We start from the raw sequence: 18,799 nt of genomic DNA on the forward strand, positions 1-18,799 counted from the left end.
CATGAATTATGTTCTTCAAGTTGGTTACCTCTAAATAAATAAGGAGAATTAGGATGGGATAGAGAATTGGAACTTAAAAAAAACGCAAATTTTTGTTTTTGTTTTACATATTTGTGTGGATGTATACACACATGCAAACCAGAAAAAGAGAAAGTACAGAAAGGATATTCTACTATTAAAAATGTCCATTGGGTGGGTGGAGGGGCAGTTAGGTGGCTCAATGGCTTGAAAGCCAGTCCTAGCAATGGAAGGTCCTGGATTCAAATCTTGCCTCAGATACTTCCTAACTGTATAACTTTGAACAAGTCACTTAACCCCATTGCCTAACTCTTACATCTCTTCTGCCTAGGAACTAATACTTCTTTTGATTCTAAGACAGAAAATAAAGGTAAAAAAAAAAAAGAAATGTCCATTGGAAGAATTAAGAACACTGTCAAAATGGGTATGAAGTACAGAAGGAAGACCTTAAGTTTGGCATTAAGAAAACCTTATGGTGAAAAAGGTAATAAATATAAGAAAACAAATCTTCTCTAGAAATTTTTAAGAGAACCATTAAAAGAAATCCTGGAATGGCTCACATCCTCTGTTAAGGATGTACATTAAAACCAGACATCTCATGATATGTACATTACATATATAAACTATATAAGCAACATTTTGTCATGAGTTAAATATTTTAGTTTAGTAACTACTGATAATTACGAGAGAAAAGCCTACTCAGGACAAAATAACGAAAAATTATTTTCTTAGCTATCTTAAAATGGTTTAAAATAATTTAATATCTTTATCACAGTCATTTTATGCAACTAGTCACAGTGATATGACCTTTAATGTCACTTTTTATGTAAGGAAGATGATTTACATGACATTCAAGATCTAAGAAAGCCCTCATCTCTGCTTAAATTTCTACTTATTCCCACTGGAGAATTTTGTTAAGCATTTGTTGATTTGTAAAATCTATGAAAATTTGTAAGATCTGGTGAAGGTTATTCTCTTTGTCTAAAACAAATCAGCCCTTTTAAACTTTTAAGTAGTTTTGTTCAAATGAAAAATAATCTTGAGTCCTTTTATTATATTCATTCATGAGAAAAAATTGCATTTTTCCAAACTAATTCTAGCCTAATATAAAAAATTGACACCAAAAAATGAAATATTTAGATTAAAGGCTTATTCAACTTGGACTGAATTCAATCCACAATTATTTTGTGTGTGTGGATTAGTTTTATAAAGTCTCAGGATAGGATGGTTCTTCCCAGAAATATACAAAGAAAATTGAGCCAAATTGAAAACATATATCAATGTATTGAACTGAGCAATTCCACATCTAGACCCACATCAGGTGATTATTTCATTGTTCTGATAGCTCTTCTCAACTGATTAATTGTTGACTAAGATTTATGGTCATGAATTTCCTTACTCTGTTATCTTTTCAAGACTGAACCAAAGACATAAGAATTGTAATTGTAATAGTAAAGGGTAGCATTAGTTGTCAGATTCTCATGAGGGATTTCTTAGAATCTCATTTTAAAACTTATAAATGTGCAAGAAGTATTTGTGTTCTCTAACATTGAAAAAATATTTAAGATTTAGAAGAGCCTATGTATATAATCACTGTGTATGAAATACTCTCTTGTAATACTATAACTAATACATTCACTTACTTATCATTGGAAATTTATCAAAAAATTAAAATATAATGTATTATTTCAATTCATCTGATTTTGAATTATTTACTGCTAATGACTGAGCAGACAAAAATTATGGTGTACTTCATGAATTAGGTCACTATTTTCATGAGAAAAGAAAAAACTCTGGACTTCATAAGAACGGCTGTTGTTTCAATTCCCAGCTCCGTAACATAATACTTGTGAAACTTTGGGAAGAAGACTTCTCTGAAGCCTCAATTGCTCCATCCATAAAGTGGGAAAACTAGATGCTCTCTGATCCCTTTCATCTCTGAGATCCTATGCATGTTTCACAAAGTGTCAAGTATGCTCATTCTATTCTGGTGGACTTTGACTTTCCTCACACATACTTAAGACAGACTTCTATCACATTGACTCTTTCTTTCCTGGATCAGTAGTAAACTTGAAATGGTTTAAAAATGTTTTTGCTGATAATAAAAAAAAAAAAAACATGATATTGGTCATTCCTGCTTTCCACACCCAGATTATTAAGATTGCAGCATCTTCTCCTGCCTCCTAACATTTCATCCAAATTCTTCTGTCAAGAATATTATGAAGTCACCTTGAATTACTTGCAAGACCCAATGGTAAAATTTTTTAAGTGAGCATTTGTATTTATATTTGGGAAAATCAGCAAATGCTACAAATACATCTTTGTTTATTGTTCTGCTGATCATCTAGAGTTAAGAAAGAGATTAACAAGATCTTAATAATAGACATTAAACCTAAGGTCACATGCATACCCCTTTCTGAGAACTAGTACTGATATATTTATCAGCATACTCTTGCCTGTTACTCTTCCCACTATCATAGAAATTAAAGGTGATGACAAATAGTTGGAACAAATAAGGGAATTATGTGCTCCTTTGAAAATAGGACTTTTGTCCCCCCTAGTGAAAACACATAAACTTCATAACAGAGGTGACACTTTATATGGAAAGCTAATGCTGAAAAACAGGGTAAAAGGTACCTTTAAAATGGACTGCAAAACTGTTGTTGCCTTTAATTGACCTTTAAAAATGCTATTCTGAAATTCAGTGTACACCACATCAATTTTGGCTTATCCATCAATATACTATATTTCATTCTCCCTAATCATAATAATCTCGGCTATTGAGTTCTCTGGAGCAAATGAGACCAAATAAGACCAAATCTAGGATTAATGAGACCAAAATCATGGGTCTGAGCACTATACTCAATATAATTAGCTTTATATTATTCTCCCATCTCAGACTAAACTGTATTTTAAGGTTATATGATGAATTCAGAAGAGGGGAGGATACTGTGAATGGATTATTACAAATCCAATATTATTCCTGAAAAATAATCATGAAAAATGCTTTTAAAAACTGGGTAGTGGCATGATTCTCTCTATTTCTGTCATCTATCTTCATCTATATTCTAGATCTATAACACAATGTGCCTAATTTTTAACAATTTGTAATTTTACATTCTAGAATCATAGAGACATAAGGTAGCTCAGAGGTATTTAATCTAATGTTTAATAAAAGAATAAATAAATAAAACTTCTGCTTGGAAATTCTAATGATGGGTACCTCAGTTCCTCCTGAGGTAGGCCATTTTATTTTAGGTTTATTTAAATGATAAAAAGGTCTTCCTTGATTCTAATCAAAATATAATTTCATATAATTTCTACCAATTTGTCCTAGTTAATTTTTTTAAGAGGAAACAAGATAATTCATTTAATTGTTCAATCTCCCCTCATTGGTTGTGGTTTCATATACCCTCACCATTCCTGGTTCTGCCAAATGTTAAATTTAAGCCCTTGGGAAAGTCAAAAATTTTCAGGGCTTGTTGAGCTTCCTCATTTGTAAAATAAGGGAACTGGGAATGATGGTCCCTTCCAGCTCTTTTGTGGTACATATGATCTTCACTGGGTGGGTTTACCTTTCCATGTCCCTACTAAAAGATGCCACTGTGCATGGGATAAGAATAAACTTTGAAGCAGACATGGAACTCAAGAATCATAAAGTTTCTTTCTTGAAGAAAAGGCCATTGATGGTGACAAGTAGCCTACATAAGAGCTAGAAAATGTGTGCAGTCTCACTAAGCAACTATCTTTAACGGGACTACTTTCTACTTTCATATAGGCAATATGGCGTCACCATCCAGAGGAACAATCCAGGTAAGAGACAGAGAGTTCTGGTAATGGCTTATATCCAGTATTAATCCAATAGAGGCCTACCTTTTACAAAAGGTCCAATTGTAAGTTCAAAGTTCAAAGCCTTTCTTTTCAACAAAATCTAAAAATATATAAATCTGAGATCTTTTAAGCAAAGAAAGATCTGCTCATACATATTTCTTTTTTTTATTTAAAATCATCTAGTACATAAAGAGATTTTGAGCAAAATTATCTTAAAATAATGCTTAATTATAAATTAATTTGTATTTGACCATAAAGAAAGAGCATCCTTCTATTATTAACAACTCTCACTTTTACTTACTATTAATTTTGTTGTTCTTATTTAGAGAACAGTCTATTTAAGACATTTGAAAAAATGGAACATGGCCAAAAGCTTGCAAAATGTGAAAATCTTACTGTACTTGGCCAAGTACTTTGAGACAATAAAAACCATTTATTGGGATCCTCTTCTCTCTCTCTCTCTCTCTCTCTCTCTCTCTCTCTCTCTCTCTCTCTCTCTCTCTCTCTCTCTCTCTCTCTCTCTCTCTCTTCGTTTTAGTACCACTTGGAATCATCTTCATTTTCTTCATCTTTTCTCAAGTCTCTGGTAAATAGGTATCCTTTCTCTTTGCCAAAGTCAAGTCCTCTATATGTATCCCCTCCTGTCTTTCTCTAGAATACCATAACAATTATCATTTTCCAGATCTAGTTTTCATTTTCTATCTTCAAACATGCTTAAATTTGCTAGCCCTGCTTGGAATCTGAAGCTATCATAATTTTCTCTCACTATTCTTAAATCCAGTGATATTCCATGTCTGGAATAATTTCCCTCCTCATCTCCATCTCTAGTCTTTCCTGTCTCCTTTCAAATCCCAGCTAAACTTCCACCTAAGAAAAGTCTTTCATGATCCCCCTCAATTCAAGTCAAATGCCTTCCCTCTATAAATTATTCTGTACATAGTTTGCTGTACATAGTTATTTTCATGTTGACTTATACTGTATTTTCCTTGAGAACAAGGATTTCTCTTACCTTTTTGGTGTCCTTAGTACAGCACAGAAGCCCTGAATTTTTTTTTACTCTCCTAAAATCACAAAAGCAATATGTTACTTAGTCAGGAATGGTGAGGATGTCTGAAATAATAACCTTTAGGAGTAGATTGAAAAAATTAAGTATATTACTCTTTTTCTCCTAAAAGAACTGAACAAGGACAAATTGGTTGAAATTATATGAAGTTATATTTTGATTAGTTTTAAGGAATACTTTTCTATCATTTAAATATACCTAAAATCCATAGTAGGAATTTAATAAATATTTAGTGACTGATATAAAACATATCTAGCAAAGGAGACAAGAGAGCCTAGTGTCATGGAAACCAAAAGGAGATGGTCAATAATATCATATTACAGAGGTCAAGAAGGATGAGAATTTTTAAAAAGATAATCAAAATTGGCAATTATATTATTGCTAACTTTAGAGAGAGCCATTTTAGTTGAATAACATATTTGGAAGACAGATTAGAAAGGAATGAGAAATAAGGGCATGAAAAAGGAAGTGAACTCAAGAAATCAATACATTTAGAGAGGCAGCATAAATACCTGCAGTATAGGCACTAAGGATCTATGGAAATGGAGACTCTTCTTCATGGAACAGTAAGGAAGTTGGTATCACTGGATTAAGAGTAGTGAGAATGAATATGGTGCAAAAAAATTAGAAAGGTGAAAGGAGGCCAAATTTGGAACCTTTCATGTTTTATGCAGAACACTCTTTAGTACTCTCTTTACTCTTCCGGTGATTGTAAAAAGTCTTATGAGTTTCTCTTCTCTTCGCTAACAACTTCCAAATCTACATACTGTAAAAGGGAAGGGAGTTTGGGGATGTAAAGTGATGGATTGTGTTGGGAAGGCCAACAAAACCGAGCCAGGCAACACACACAGACCATTCAGTGAAATGGGAAAGTGGGTTTAATTAAAGAGAATAGGGTAGAAGGGTATGGGATACTAAAGTTCATTTTCTGCCTAATCCCCCAGGATCTCGCGCCTCTTCACAGAGATTTCTTCAGTGATTTCCCTACACTAATCCTCTCCTCGCTGCCTAAAATTAGCAGAGCAAAGTTAGCAGAGTAAAGGTTGCTCTGCTGCCCTGAAACCTCCAAACGCAGACACATACACAGAACAAATTGACTCAAAACAAAGGAAGGTAAGAGGAAATCGTTGCACTAGATCAAAAAGAGAGGCACTACTTTATCTGGAGGAATGAGCAAACCTCAGGACGTCATAAGATGTTCTGACTCCACCAGAGCCCAGCCCTCATCCAAAGCAGGTATTAAAGACAGAAAGGGCAGAAAAGCTAAAAATCCCTATATGGAATTAGAGTATCTGAAGCAGCCAAACAGCAGAATGAAGTATCTGCCTAATCTAAGCCATTCAAGATGGGTAGTGAAGTCAGAGAGTTCAGGAACCAAAACAATCTCATATGGCAATGGAATGCCTGAGCCAGCAAAAACGAGGCAGAGCGGGGGACCAGGCTAACCTAAGCCACTCTGAACGAGTATCAAAGGCAGAACAGAAAGGATTTCAACTCATTTCCAAGTGGCTTGAGACAGTGAAGTGGCAGAATGCCTGAGGCAATGAAGCCCAGTGCAGGAGATGTGCTTAACCCATGAAACATGGTAGGGACAGAAAACCAGCAGAGTAGGCACCAGGTCAGCCCACAAAACAAAAGGGGAACTGGCACAACTGTAGCTGAAGCTAGCTGGACACCTACAAAACTTCTCAAAGGAAGCCAGCAGTGTCACCCCCTCAAAAGACTCACCATAGGAAAACAAAGGAAATCGGTCCTACACCAAGTATGAAAGAAGAATTCTCTGCAAGTTAGGGATAGTGCTCCCTCCACCCCAGACAAAGAGAAACATCTCAACAGATAGCTAACGTAATGGAGAAAATATAACTAGAAAAATGAGCAAAAGAAAAAAAAATGTCTAGAGCAATGAGGGGCACTTCTGGGTCCTTGGCAGCTGACAAGGACCACCAAACACCTACCCCTGAGAGCAGCTAGACCTGAAACCTCAGCAAGCTGAAGAGGGCAGACATTGGGCACCCGTGGGGAGATAGAACAGAGAAGGGCAGCAAATAGTACAAGCTTCAGAGACTGGAGAGGTGACCTCAGGAACAATCCTTACTCCTTAGCTCCATATATAGAAAACCTGCCCTCCTCACTCAGATTTCTGACTGGAAAGGAAAGGAAAAAATCCACCATAGTGATGGCATTGCTGGTGGAGTTGTGAATTGATCCAACCATTCTGGAGGGCAATTTGGAACTATGCCCAAAGGGCACTAAAAGTCTGTCTGCCCTTTGATCCAGCCATAGCACTGCTGGGTTTGTACCCCAAAGAGATAATAAGGAAAAAGACCTGAACAAGAATATTCATAGCTGCACTCTTTGTGGTGGCCAAAAATTGTAAAATGAGGGAATGCCCATCAATTGGGGAATGGCTGAACAAACTGTGGTCTATGTTGGTGATGGAATCCTATTGTGCTCAAAGGAATAATAAAGTGGAGGAATTCCATGGAGACTGGAAAAACCTCCAGGAAGTGATGCAGAGTGAGAGGAGCAGAACCAGGAAAATATCATACACAGAGAGTGATACACTGTGGTACAATCAAACGTAATGGACTTCTCCATTAGTGGCAATGCAGTGATCCTGAATAATTAGGAGGAGTCTATGAGAACAACCACTATCCACACCCAGAGGAAACACTGTGGGAACAGAAACACAAAAGAAAAAGAACTGCTTGATCACATGGGTTGATGGAGGTATGATTGGGGATGTAGACTCTAAATGATCACCTGAGTGCAAACATGACAATATGGAAACAGGTTTTGATCAAGGACACATGTAAAACCCAGTGGAATTGCACATTGCCTATAGGAGGGATTAGGGCGAGGGAGGGAAAGAACATGACTCTTGTAACCAAGAGAAAATATTCTAAATTGACTAAATAATTTTTTTTAAATCAAGAGAAGCAGTAAAAATCAAAATTAAAACTCAATGGTTTCACTAAGATTGAATTAAGTATAGTCATACCTAGGAAGATGATAATGGAAATATTTTAGATATCCACGATACTTGAGAAACTAAAACTATTCCAAATATCTAAAGTACCTAACAATAAAGTTTTATCACTACTCCAGAAATGAAAATGTGTATTCATAGAAAGAAAGAAGGAAGGAAGCTGTAAAGGATAAGCAGATATATACATATATACATATATATATATATATATGTATATATATATATATATATATATATATATATATGGACAGGAAAGAGGAACACATGGGGAAAAGAGAAATGAAGAGATGATGCTAACAGTCAACAAAATGAAGGAAAAGGTGGAAGAAGCAGTAAGCTGTACCTGAAGATAAAAATTAGCTTAAAATCGAAATAATACTCACACTCAGCTATAGAAACCTACCTTAACCTGTAGGGAAATAGAAGAGTAAGGGGAATAAGAAAGGGAAGAATGGACAAAAAGATGGGTGAATTGGGGGATGCAGTGATTGGACAAAATTATCTATGAAAGCTAAAAGAAGAGAGAGAGATGTTAATTGGAAGAAGGAGGTTGGGAATAAGTTGGAGGGAAACAATGAGTAATGATATGTAAATAAGACTTCACTCATAAAATGATTATAAATGGAACCTCACTCATAAAATGAAAAGGATAGCAGAGTGGAATAAAAAGCAGAATCAATCCTACGATATGCTGTCTACAAAAACACATATAAAGGAAGGAGACATAAACAGAGGGGCTAGAGCAGAATCTATTATGCCTCGACTAAAGTAAAAAAAAAAAAGCAGGTGTAGCAATCTTGATTTCAAGTAAAGTGAAAGTAAAACCTGATCTTATCAAAAGAGATAAGGACAGAAATTACATTTAATAGAAGGCACCATATCAATACTAAATCTATATGCTCAAAATGGTATAGCATCCAGATTAATAAAGGAGCAGATCAATGAATTCAGAAGCAACAACAACAACAAAATAAAAAGTTAAAAATCCCCAAATAAAAATAAATTGGAAATCCAGAAAAGTCAAAGGAGTTGATTTTATGAAATAATAAACAAATAAAATAAACAAAATATTGGTTAATTTGATTAGAAAAAGAAAAAAATTATCAGTACAAAATTGAAAAAGACATAATCACAACCAATTTAGAAGAAATTAAAGTAATTATTGGAAGTTATTTTTCCCAACTATATGCCAATAAGTCTGACCGTCTAAGTGAAATAAATGAATATTTACAAAAAATATAAACTACTCAATGAAAAAAATGGGGAAAATATACTATTTATATATTCTTTATTTCTTTTTAAATTTAAAATATTTCCCATGTTTAAATATTTAATTTTCTTTCCTCTCCCTGTAAATTCCCCCTCCAGAACTAATAAGCACTTCCACTGGGTTATACAAATGTTACCATATACCTATTTTCAAAGTATTCATTTTTGCAATAGAGCAACCTTTTAAAACCAAAACCCCAATTCATATTTCCTATAAACAAATGATGTCATCTGTTTCTCTTCTGTTCCCACAGTTTTTCTCTTGATGTGGACAGCATTCTTTCTCGTAAGTCCCTTGGGATTGTCTTGTATTATGAAAGTCTGTTATATTGTATTGTTCCACAATGTTTCACTTTCTGTGTACAATGTTCTCTTGGTTCATCTCATTTCACTCTGTATCAGTTCATGGAGAGTCTTCCAGTTCATATAGAAATCCTCCAGTTCATCATTCCTTAAAGCACAGTAGTATTCCATGACCATCATATACCACAACTTGTTCAGCCATTCCCTAATTGAGGGACACTCTCTCATTTTCCAATTTTCTGCCACCACAAAGATCATGTCTATGAATATTTATATACTATTTATGTATCATTTATGAAATAATATTCTATTTACATATTTTTAAATAGCTCCAACATAGAAAAAGAAATTGAAGCAACCATAAAAAATTGCCTAAGGAAAAGGCCACAGGATGAGATGGATTCACAAGTTAATTTAATCAAATATTCAAAGAATAACCAACTCTAATACTATATGAATTATTTGGAAAAATACAGGAAGAGTGAATATTTCAAACTTTTTATGACATAAATATGGTTCTGATAACTAAAAAAGGAATAACCAAAACAGAAAGAAAACTATAGACCAATTGTGCTAACAAATATTGATACAAAAATGTAAAATATAATATAATTACACCATTTTATCAAAATGATCATAATCCATGATCAGATGGGTGTTATAAAAGGAATACAGGCAAGATTCAATATTAGGAAACCATTGGTCATAATTGACTACATTAATAACAAAATGAATAAAAATTATCTGATTTTTAACTGATAAAAAAATCTTTTGATGAAGAACACTATCCATTCATTATAGAAACCTGAGAAAACTTTGAAAAATGTCAAAAATTGTTTCTACATGTATGTGTAACTTGAAAAATAATGAATTTTAAAAAAAAGACTATGGACATTCTAGTTACTATTTACCTATTTTCAAATTACTTTCCAAAATAGTTGTATCATTTCATAATTCTACCAAAAATGGGTTGGAATCTTTCTACAACCTCTCTCCAACTTTGACTTCATCTTTGGTCATTTTGTTTTGTTAACTGGCAGGATATGTGTTAAAAGTACATGGTTGTTTGGGGTTGCATTTGTCTTATTATTTATAATTATTCAGTCATAACACTTTTTGACTCCATTTAGGATTTTCTTGGTAAAGATACTGGAGTGGTTTGCCACTTCTTTCTACAGCTCATTTTATAGATGAGGAAAATGAGGCAAAGTTAAATGAGTTGCCCACAGAGACAGCTAATGTCTAAGGCCAGATTTGAACTCCAAAAGATGAGTCTTCTTGACTTCATGTCTGGCACAGGAAGGAAGGAAAGTAGGTGGGAAGGAAGACAAGAAGGTAGGAACTAGGAAATGGGAGAAGGAAAGATAAGGGAAGGGAAAGGAAGGGAAAGGAAGAGAAGGAAAGAGAATAAAGAAAATTGTTGACACATTTTTATTTATTCAGTATCTATTAGAAATTTTGTATAAAATTAATTCTTTATATAATTTTTAAAAGCAGCTTTCTTTGAGTATTAAATTTTCTTTTAATAAATATATTGTATAATAATAAAACAGGCACTTTGAACTGCAATTATTTTCTTTTCAATTTTGATAAATAATTTGTTTTGGAACAGATACAATATATAGTATGGTATAGCTATGGTATAACCAAGTTGCTATATCTGTTATCCCCAAACAAGAAAAAAGAGTTAATCTATGCTTTTAAATATACTTTCTAAAGGAGTCTAGGCTTGTGAATAAGCTCGTGGATAGCAATCTCTTTTTTTTTTAAATATGTAAGGTTTTAAAAAAAAACATTTAGCCTAGAGGTTAGCTTTGATTGGTTGGCACACTGTCATTCAAAGTTCCACATTAACCACAAAGTTCTACAAAAAGTGCCATTCAATAGTCTGGACTGCCATTTTATATTCTCAGAACACTAAAAAGTAAACACACTAACTTGGCCCAGAAAATAAAGAATTCTTATTTATAATATAATAGCAGAGAGGTTACTGTAGGATATGTGGTTTCCATAAAGTAATCACAGTATCATTATAACATAGTTCAGGAGAGACATTGCCTCCCTAAAGTGAATAGCTTACATAGTAAAAATACAGTCGGTTTTTCATATACATTTCTATTCTTATTAGTTCCTTGAATTTATTCTGTATATATTTTGCTTCTGCTTAAGTCTTTACATCTTGTATCCCAACTAGAATGAAAACTTCTTGAAGAAAATGAAATGAAATGTCCTCAAGAAGTTTTCATTCTAGTTAATAGAGAAAAAATGGAGATGAAAAAGACATTAGCAAAGGGGATACAAAAGTGTTATTTTAACACTATTCCAAAAAAGCTGCCAAGTTTTGAAAATGTGAATGAATTTAATAAATTTCCACATACGTTTTTCAAAGTTATATAATCCAGATTGTCTCCTCCCCTTCTTCCTTGCTGCCTCCCAGAGTTGACAAGCAAATCAATCTGAGTTATACATGTATTATCATTAAAATATTTCCTTATTATTCATTTTTGTAAATGAATTATTTTATAAAATTAAAATCCCAAAACATATACCCAAATAAACAAATGATAAAGCAAGTGTTTTCATCTGGATTTCTACTCCAACAGCTTTTCTTGAGTGATGTATAGCATATTTTTTCATCAGTCCCTCAAAATTGTTCTCAATTGTTGTATCACTATTAGTAGCAGTGTATCACATTTGATTGTTCCTCAATATTTCGGTTCATGTGTATAATGTTCTCCGGGTTCTGTTTATTTCACTCTGCATCAGTACATGTAAGTCTTTCTAGCTCTTTCTGAAATCATCCTGTTCATCATTTCTTATAGTACAATAGTATTCCATTGCCATCATATACCACAATTTGTTAGTTTCCCACTTTTTGCAACATTCCCTTCAAAATTTTTCATTTTCCTTTACTGTCATATTGACTACTCTGATAGGTATGAAGTGGTACCTGAAGACACAAATATATTTTAATTTACACTTCTCTAATCAAAAGGGATTTAGAACATTTTTCATACAACTATTGATAGCTTTGATTTCTTTTGATACTTTGATAGTATTTCTGAAAAGTGCTTCTTTATATCCTTTGGCCATTTATCAATTAAGGAATGACTTGACTTCTTAATTTAACTTAATTCTTTGTATACTTAAGAAATGAGACATTTATCAGAGAAATTGGTTATAAAAAAATTTCCCCAGTTTCTTCTTCCCTTCTAGTTTTGGTTGCTGTGGTTTTGTTTATACAAAATCTTTTGAATTTAATATAATCAAAATTACTCATTTTACATCTTGTAATGGCCTATATAACTTGTTTAGTCATAAATTAATCCCTTCTCCATAGATCTGAGAGGTAAACTATCCTATGTTGCCCTAATTTACTTACATTATTCTTTATATTTAAATCATATATCCATTTTGACCTTATATTACTATAGAGTGTGAGATATTGATCTGAACTTTATTTTTGACATACAGTTTCCCAATTTTCCCAGCAGATTTTCTCAAATAGTGAGTTCTTATCAAAAAAGCTGGGATATTTGGGTTTATTAAACACTAGATTACTGAGGTCATTTAACCCTAATCCCTTTCACTAATCTATTTCTTGGCCAGTACCAGGTTGTTTTGACAATTACTGCTTTAAAGTGCAGTTTAAAATCTTGTACTTCTAGGCCACCATCCTTCACATTTTTTTCATTACTTCCCTTGATATTCTTTTTTATAAACCCTTACCTTTCTTCTTAGAATTGCTCTTGTGTATTGGTTCTAAGTCAGAAGAATCAGAATATTCCTTGATATTAATGATCTTTGTTTCTTCCAGATTAATTTAATTATTATTTTTTCTATTTCTATAAAATAGTTTTTTGATAGTTTGATTGATAGTAAATTTGTAATTTGGATATCATTGTTATTTTTATTATATTAGCAGGGTGTGCCCATGAACAATTAAAGGTTTTACAATTGTTTAGATCTAAATTTATTTGCATGAAAAGTGTTTAGTCATTGTGCTCATATAATTCCTGCTTTTGTCTTGGCAAATAGGTTCCCAGGTATTTTATATTGTCTAGAGTAATTTTAAATGAAGTTTCTCTTTTTAACTCTTGAAGCTGAGTTTTGTTGTAAATATTCAGAAATGCTGATGATTAAAGTGGGTTTATTTTATATCCTACAACTTTGCTAAAGTTATTATTTCAACTAGATTTTTAGTTGATTTTCTAGAATTCTGTAAGTATACCATCATATCATCTGCAAAGAATTCTTTATTGCCTACTTTAATTCTTTCAATTTTTTCTTCTCTAATTGCTAAAGCGAACATTTTTAGTACAATATTAAACAATAGTGATGGTAATGGGAATCCTTGATTCACTCCAGATCTTACTAGAAAGGCTTCTAACTTGTTCCCATTGCATCTGATACTATGTGCAGCTGAAAAGAAGGTATATTCCTTTTTATCCCTATTCAATTTTCTCCAGATATCTATTAAATTTAAAATTTTAAAATTTCACTCAATTCCCTTACTTTTTTCTTATTTATTTTTGGTTAGATTTTTCAAGTTCTGGTAGAGGAAGGTTGAGGTCCCCCACTAGTATAGTTTTACTGTCTATTTTCTTCTTTAAGCTCCTTTAGTTTTTCCATTAAAAATCTTGATGTGGTACCATTTGTTGCATGTATTTTGTAGCAGTCAAGAGGTGAATGAACCTTGGTTATATTTTAGGGTGCTCAAAAACCACATTTATGAGCTCTGTGATCATTTTTACCAAGCTAAATTCTATGACCTTCATTTAGTACTTAACCTTGTCATATCCCTAACCCATCCCTGAGGCTACACTCCAGAAGACTGACCAGATATCTCAGACTCCTGGAAGAATCCATTAACATTGTATCAAACAAGCTTAATTGCCTTAGACCATATGTACTCTTGATTTTGGGCTTTAGCTACATGGTGATGATTACCTAATTTATCAGACCATTTCTGCCCCTTTCCTCCTTCCTTTTGTAACCCCAATAAAAATAAGTATGTCTGAACACAAGGAAACTCTTCTCCACCATAGCTCTTGACCACTGAAGCTCTTCACCATCAGAGCTCAATTCCACCATTACTTGCTGTAAACTCCTTTGCTTCAATTCTCAAGTCTGAGTTTTTCTTTATTGTGTTTCTCTATCTTATCACCATCAGAGTAGCAGTCACACAGGAGCACAGGTTGTTGAATTCTCAACCTCTGAGTCTTTCTTCCTTGATTGTTTCCCCTCTCCTTTTCCCTCATCACCCATTCTTTCTCAGTCGTCAATCTCCCTTCTGAGAGTTCACCTATGAATATATTAATTTGTGGCTGCTGGCAACCATATATTTACATTAAGTACTAATATTACTTCATTGTCAAGATTATGTTTTATCAAGATGTAATTAATTTCCTTATTTCTTTAATCAGATCTACTTTTTCTTTAGCTTTGTCTGAGATCAAGATTGCTACTCTTGATTTTTTGTCTCAGTTGAAGTCCAAGTTCTAGCCTCTTATCATTATTCTGTTTATGTCTACCTGCCTCAAATGTGTTTCTTGTAAATAACAAATGGTAGGATTCTGGTTATTGATCCACTTTGCTATCCTCTTACATTTTATGACTGAGTTCATCCCATTTGCATTCACAGTTATGATTACTACATTCCCTTCCATCTTGATTTCTTCTTTTAATCTTGCCCTTTATCTTTTCACTCTTGCCTTCCACACCAGTGTTTTGCTTTTAATCACTTCCCCCATTTCTACTGCCTTATATTACTCCCTTTCCCACCACCACCCTAATTATTCTGATACTTCACTTCTTTATAGGGACTTTTAATCACTCCCACAACTTCTCTGTCCCTTATATTACTCTCCCCCCACCTTTCTTATTGCCCTTCTACTACTCTACAGGTTAAGATAGGATTCTATGCCCCAGTGAATCTGGCTGTTCTCTCTCTGATCCAATTCCAATGACAGTAATGATGAAGTATCATCTGTCACCACCTCATCATCCCCTCCATTGTAATAGAATTTTTTTTCTCCCTCACATGTCTTTATGTGATATAATTTACCCCATTATATTTCTCCCTTCCCATCTGACTTAGTGAAATCCTCTTTTTCACCCCTAATCTATTTTTGTCATGTCATCCTAAACAGATTACCTCCATACCCTCTATTTTTTTTGTGCACCTTTTTCCATTTGACTAAATCTGTTTTTTAAGAAGTTCCACTTTTCAGTAGATTTTTTGGTTCCTCTCTTCCCAATTGGCCTATTCTATTTTTTCTAGATAATATTTTCTTCAGTATTTCTGGTACCTCCTTTCCAAGATATTAGAATATTCTTTTATCCTAATAGTCCATCTCTCTCATTTCTTTTCAAATATTTTCCTTCACCTCCCTTATTTGATTTTTAAAATCCTTTTTCATCTCTTCCATTAATTTTTTTATATTGAGAGCAATTTCTGTTTTTCTTAGAGGCTTTGAATGCATTAATATTCACTTTGTTGTCTTCTTCTGAGTGTGTTTTGGTCTTTACTGTCACCAAAATAACTTTCTATGTTGAGTTTCTTTTTGCTTTTATTGTTTACTCATTTTCCAGCCTTTTTCTTTTAACTTAAAAAATTATTGAAGTTGCCTCTGTAACTGTGGTGAAGGGAGAACTATTCCAGACTTCAATTTCTTTGTGCAACTGCCTAAAGAGCTAACTCTAGGGATTCTATACTTTCTCAATTTTTTTTCTAGCTGATATGATCTAAGGAAATGTTTGTTAAATAATCTTTCAGCTTGTTATCTTGTTTGTGAACAACCAGGGGCCCTCTTTTCCACAATGGAACTGTGGTCAAGGAACCATGTTCTGGTGTGTGCTAGTGTGCCTCCTCACTCTGAGACCATGACCCAGGGCTTTATCTGGATTTGTGTATGGGCAATATGACAAAAGTCTTGCACCCAAAGCCAGTAGAGGAAATACTGAAATCTCCTGAGCTCCGACTCCCCTTACCATCTGTGATTGAGAGCTCAAGAAACTTCTGCTGCTGCCCCTAAAAACTGTTACAGTGTTGTGGCCAGCCTTGTACTTCACTTCAATTCCTTTCTGGTGCAATCAATATTTTATGCCAGCCTTTTATGTTATTTTACGCTAAAAATTGTATCACTCTGTCTTTTTGATGGTTATGCTGCCGAGTTATGTCATAGTGGTTTGGAAGATAATCTGATAGAGATCAGGTGGAACTCTATACCTTACTACCATCTTTAATAAATGTTTACACATATTATTATTATTATTGTATCAAGTTAATTGATACAACATAGCTTAGAAGTAAAAGTACTAGGATATTATAGACTAAGGAAAGTTTCATGAAGATGTTGCTTGAGCTGAGTCATAAAGGAAGATTCTATGAGGTGGAGGTAAGCCAAGAGCACAAGACCAATGTCAAAGCATAGAGATTGTAGATGAAATGTTGTGTGTGAGAAACAGAAAGGTGGCCAGTTTGGTGAATTAGTTGTTGTCCTTCTTTAAAAAAAAAAGCATTGTTATGTCAGGATCAAAGTACAGTGTGTCCTACAGTGACTAATCAGAGTACAAGCTCAGAAAGTTCCGCTACAGGTCAAGAATAAATAAATCATTTGAACATTTGGGATTAAAACATCTCTAAAATTGTGCTTCTTATGTTTCTTTAGAACTACTATAATAATTTTTGGGTCAAATTGCCTTTTTAATGCACGTATGGCATGCTGGTTTTGAGACAATGTCTCCCATGTCTTACAATTGACACCTAAGTTCTTCAGAGAGACCTTTGGTATCCTTGTATTGCTTCTCCTGACTTCCAGTGAGTGCTTAATAAAGGACTTCAGTGCCTGGTAATATTTCTTGTCAGGTTATCTTCAAAATCTTCCTAAGATATTTCAAGTGGAAGCAATGATGCAGTTATACCATTTTCACAGGCATACAACAAGGAGATCACCTTTATAAACTGTCAATTTGGTAGGTAGCCTGATATCTTTTCTCTCCCACACTTTCCTTTGGAGTCTCACAAACACTGACTTAGCTTTGACAATGCATGTCTCATCATCATCATCATCATCATCATCATCATCATCATCATCATCATCATCATTATCATCAGCTATGTATATACATTCATGGAAAGTATACTGCAAGATAACTGAACTTATCCCCGCTTTCAAAATTTCTCCATTTACTATAACAGATAGTTCCACATATGAGTGGTATGGTGATGGCTGGTGGAAAACATCTATTTTCTTGTTGTTCATTGTTATGCCATTAAGAGCACATGCTTTGTTGAATCTTAGTCTCAGAGGCAACATCAAGTTCACAATTATCTGTGAATAAAATGTCTTATAATACCTATCCTTTAACTTTGATCTTGGCTTATTGTCTTTCAAGTTAAATATTCTGTCATCAGTGTAGCATCTGACCTTGAAGCCATATTTGTTTTCCTTGTTGGCTTTTGATCACATTACTGAAAATATTATGCAAAAAAAAAAAAACTTGGGACAAATACACAGCTCTACATCACTGCCCTGATGAGTGGGAAAGCGCAAGATCATTGTCTTTTATCCAGGACCTATTGATTCACACCATCATGCAGCTGTCATACAATACTGACAAACTTCTCCAGACAACCAAATGTTGCCAAGAACTTCTACAATATCTCATGAGGGACAGTATCAAAGGACTTGGTCAGATTGATGAATGTTGTATTGGAACTTTTGTTCTGTTCCTGGCATTTCCCCTGGAGTTTTCAGACAGCAAATACCATATCAACCATTTCTCAGCCCTTTCTGAAGCCACACTAGTTCTCAGGCATGTAGTTCTCATGTCTTCCATATGAAAGATCAATCTATCAAAGAGGAATCTAACCAAGATGCTTTCTAGCAATGACTTAAAGAGAGAGATACTCCTGCGATCATCACAAGACATCCTATTTCATTTATAGAAGTGGACAATGGAATCATCCTTGATGTCCTGGGGGTAACTCTCTCTTGACATATAACCTGGAAGATTTAAATTAGCTTTTGTATGAGCAGCAGTCCCCTTGTCTTATAAATTTCTGCTAGAATTCTATCAGGACCAGGCTACTTGTCATAAGAGTGGAGCCTTTTCAAGAAGAAATTATCTAAGATAATATGTTGAAACTTAATTATATCCACTCTGAATAATACATTGAAATGTTCTTCCTTACACTTACACTTACACTTACCATTACCTTCTGGGTCATCTACTATTAGTGCTTTTTCTGAAATTATAGATTTTCATGATTTTCAGCCATTTAACATCACTGGAAAATACTGTTATTATAAGAATTGCTT

The sequence above is a fragment of the Monodelphis domestica genome, chromosome 3 (assembly GCF_027887165.1).
Source record: "Monodelphis domestica isolate mMonDom1 chromosome 3, mMonDom1.pri, whole genome shotgun sequence".
Classification (NCBI taxonomy): Eukaryota; Metazoa; Chordata; class Mammalia; order Didelphimorphia; family Didelphidae; genus Monodelphis; species Monodelphis domestica.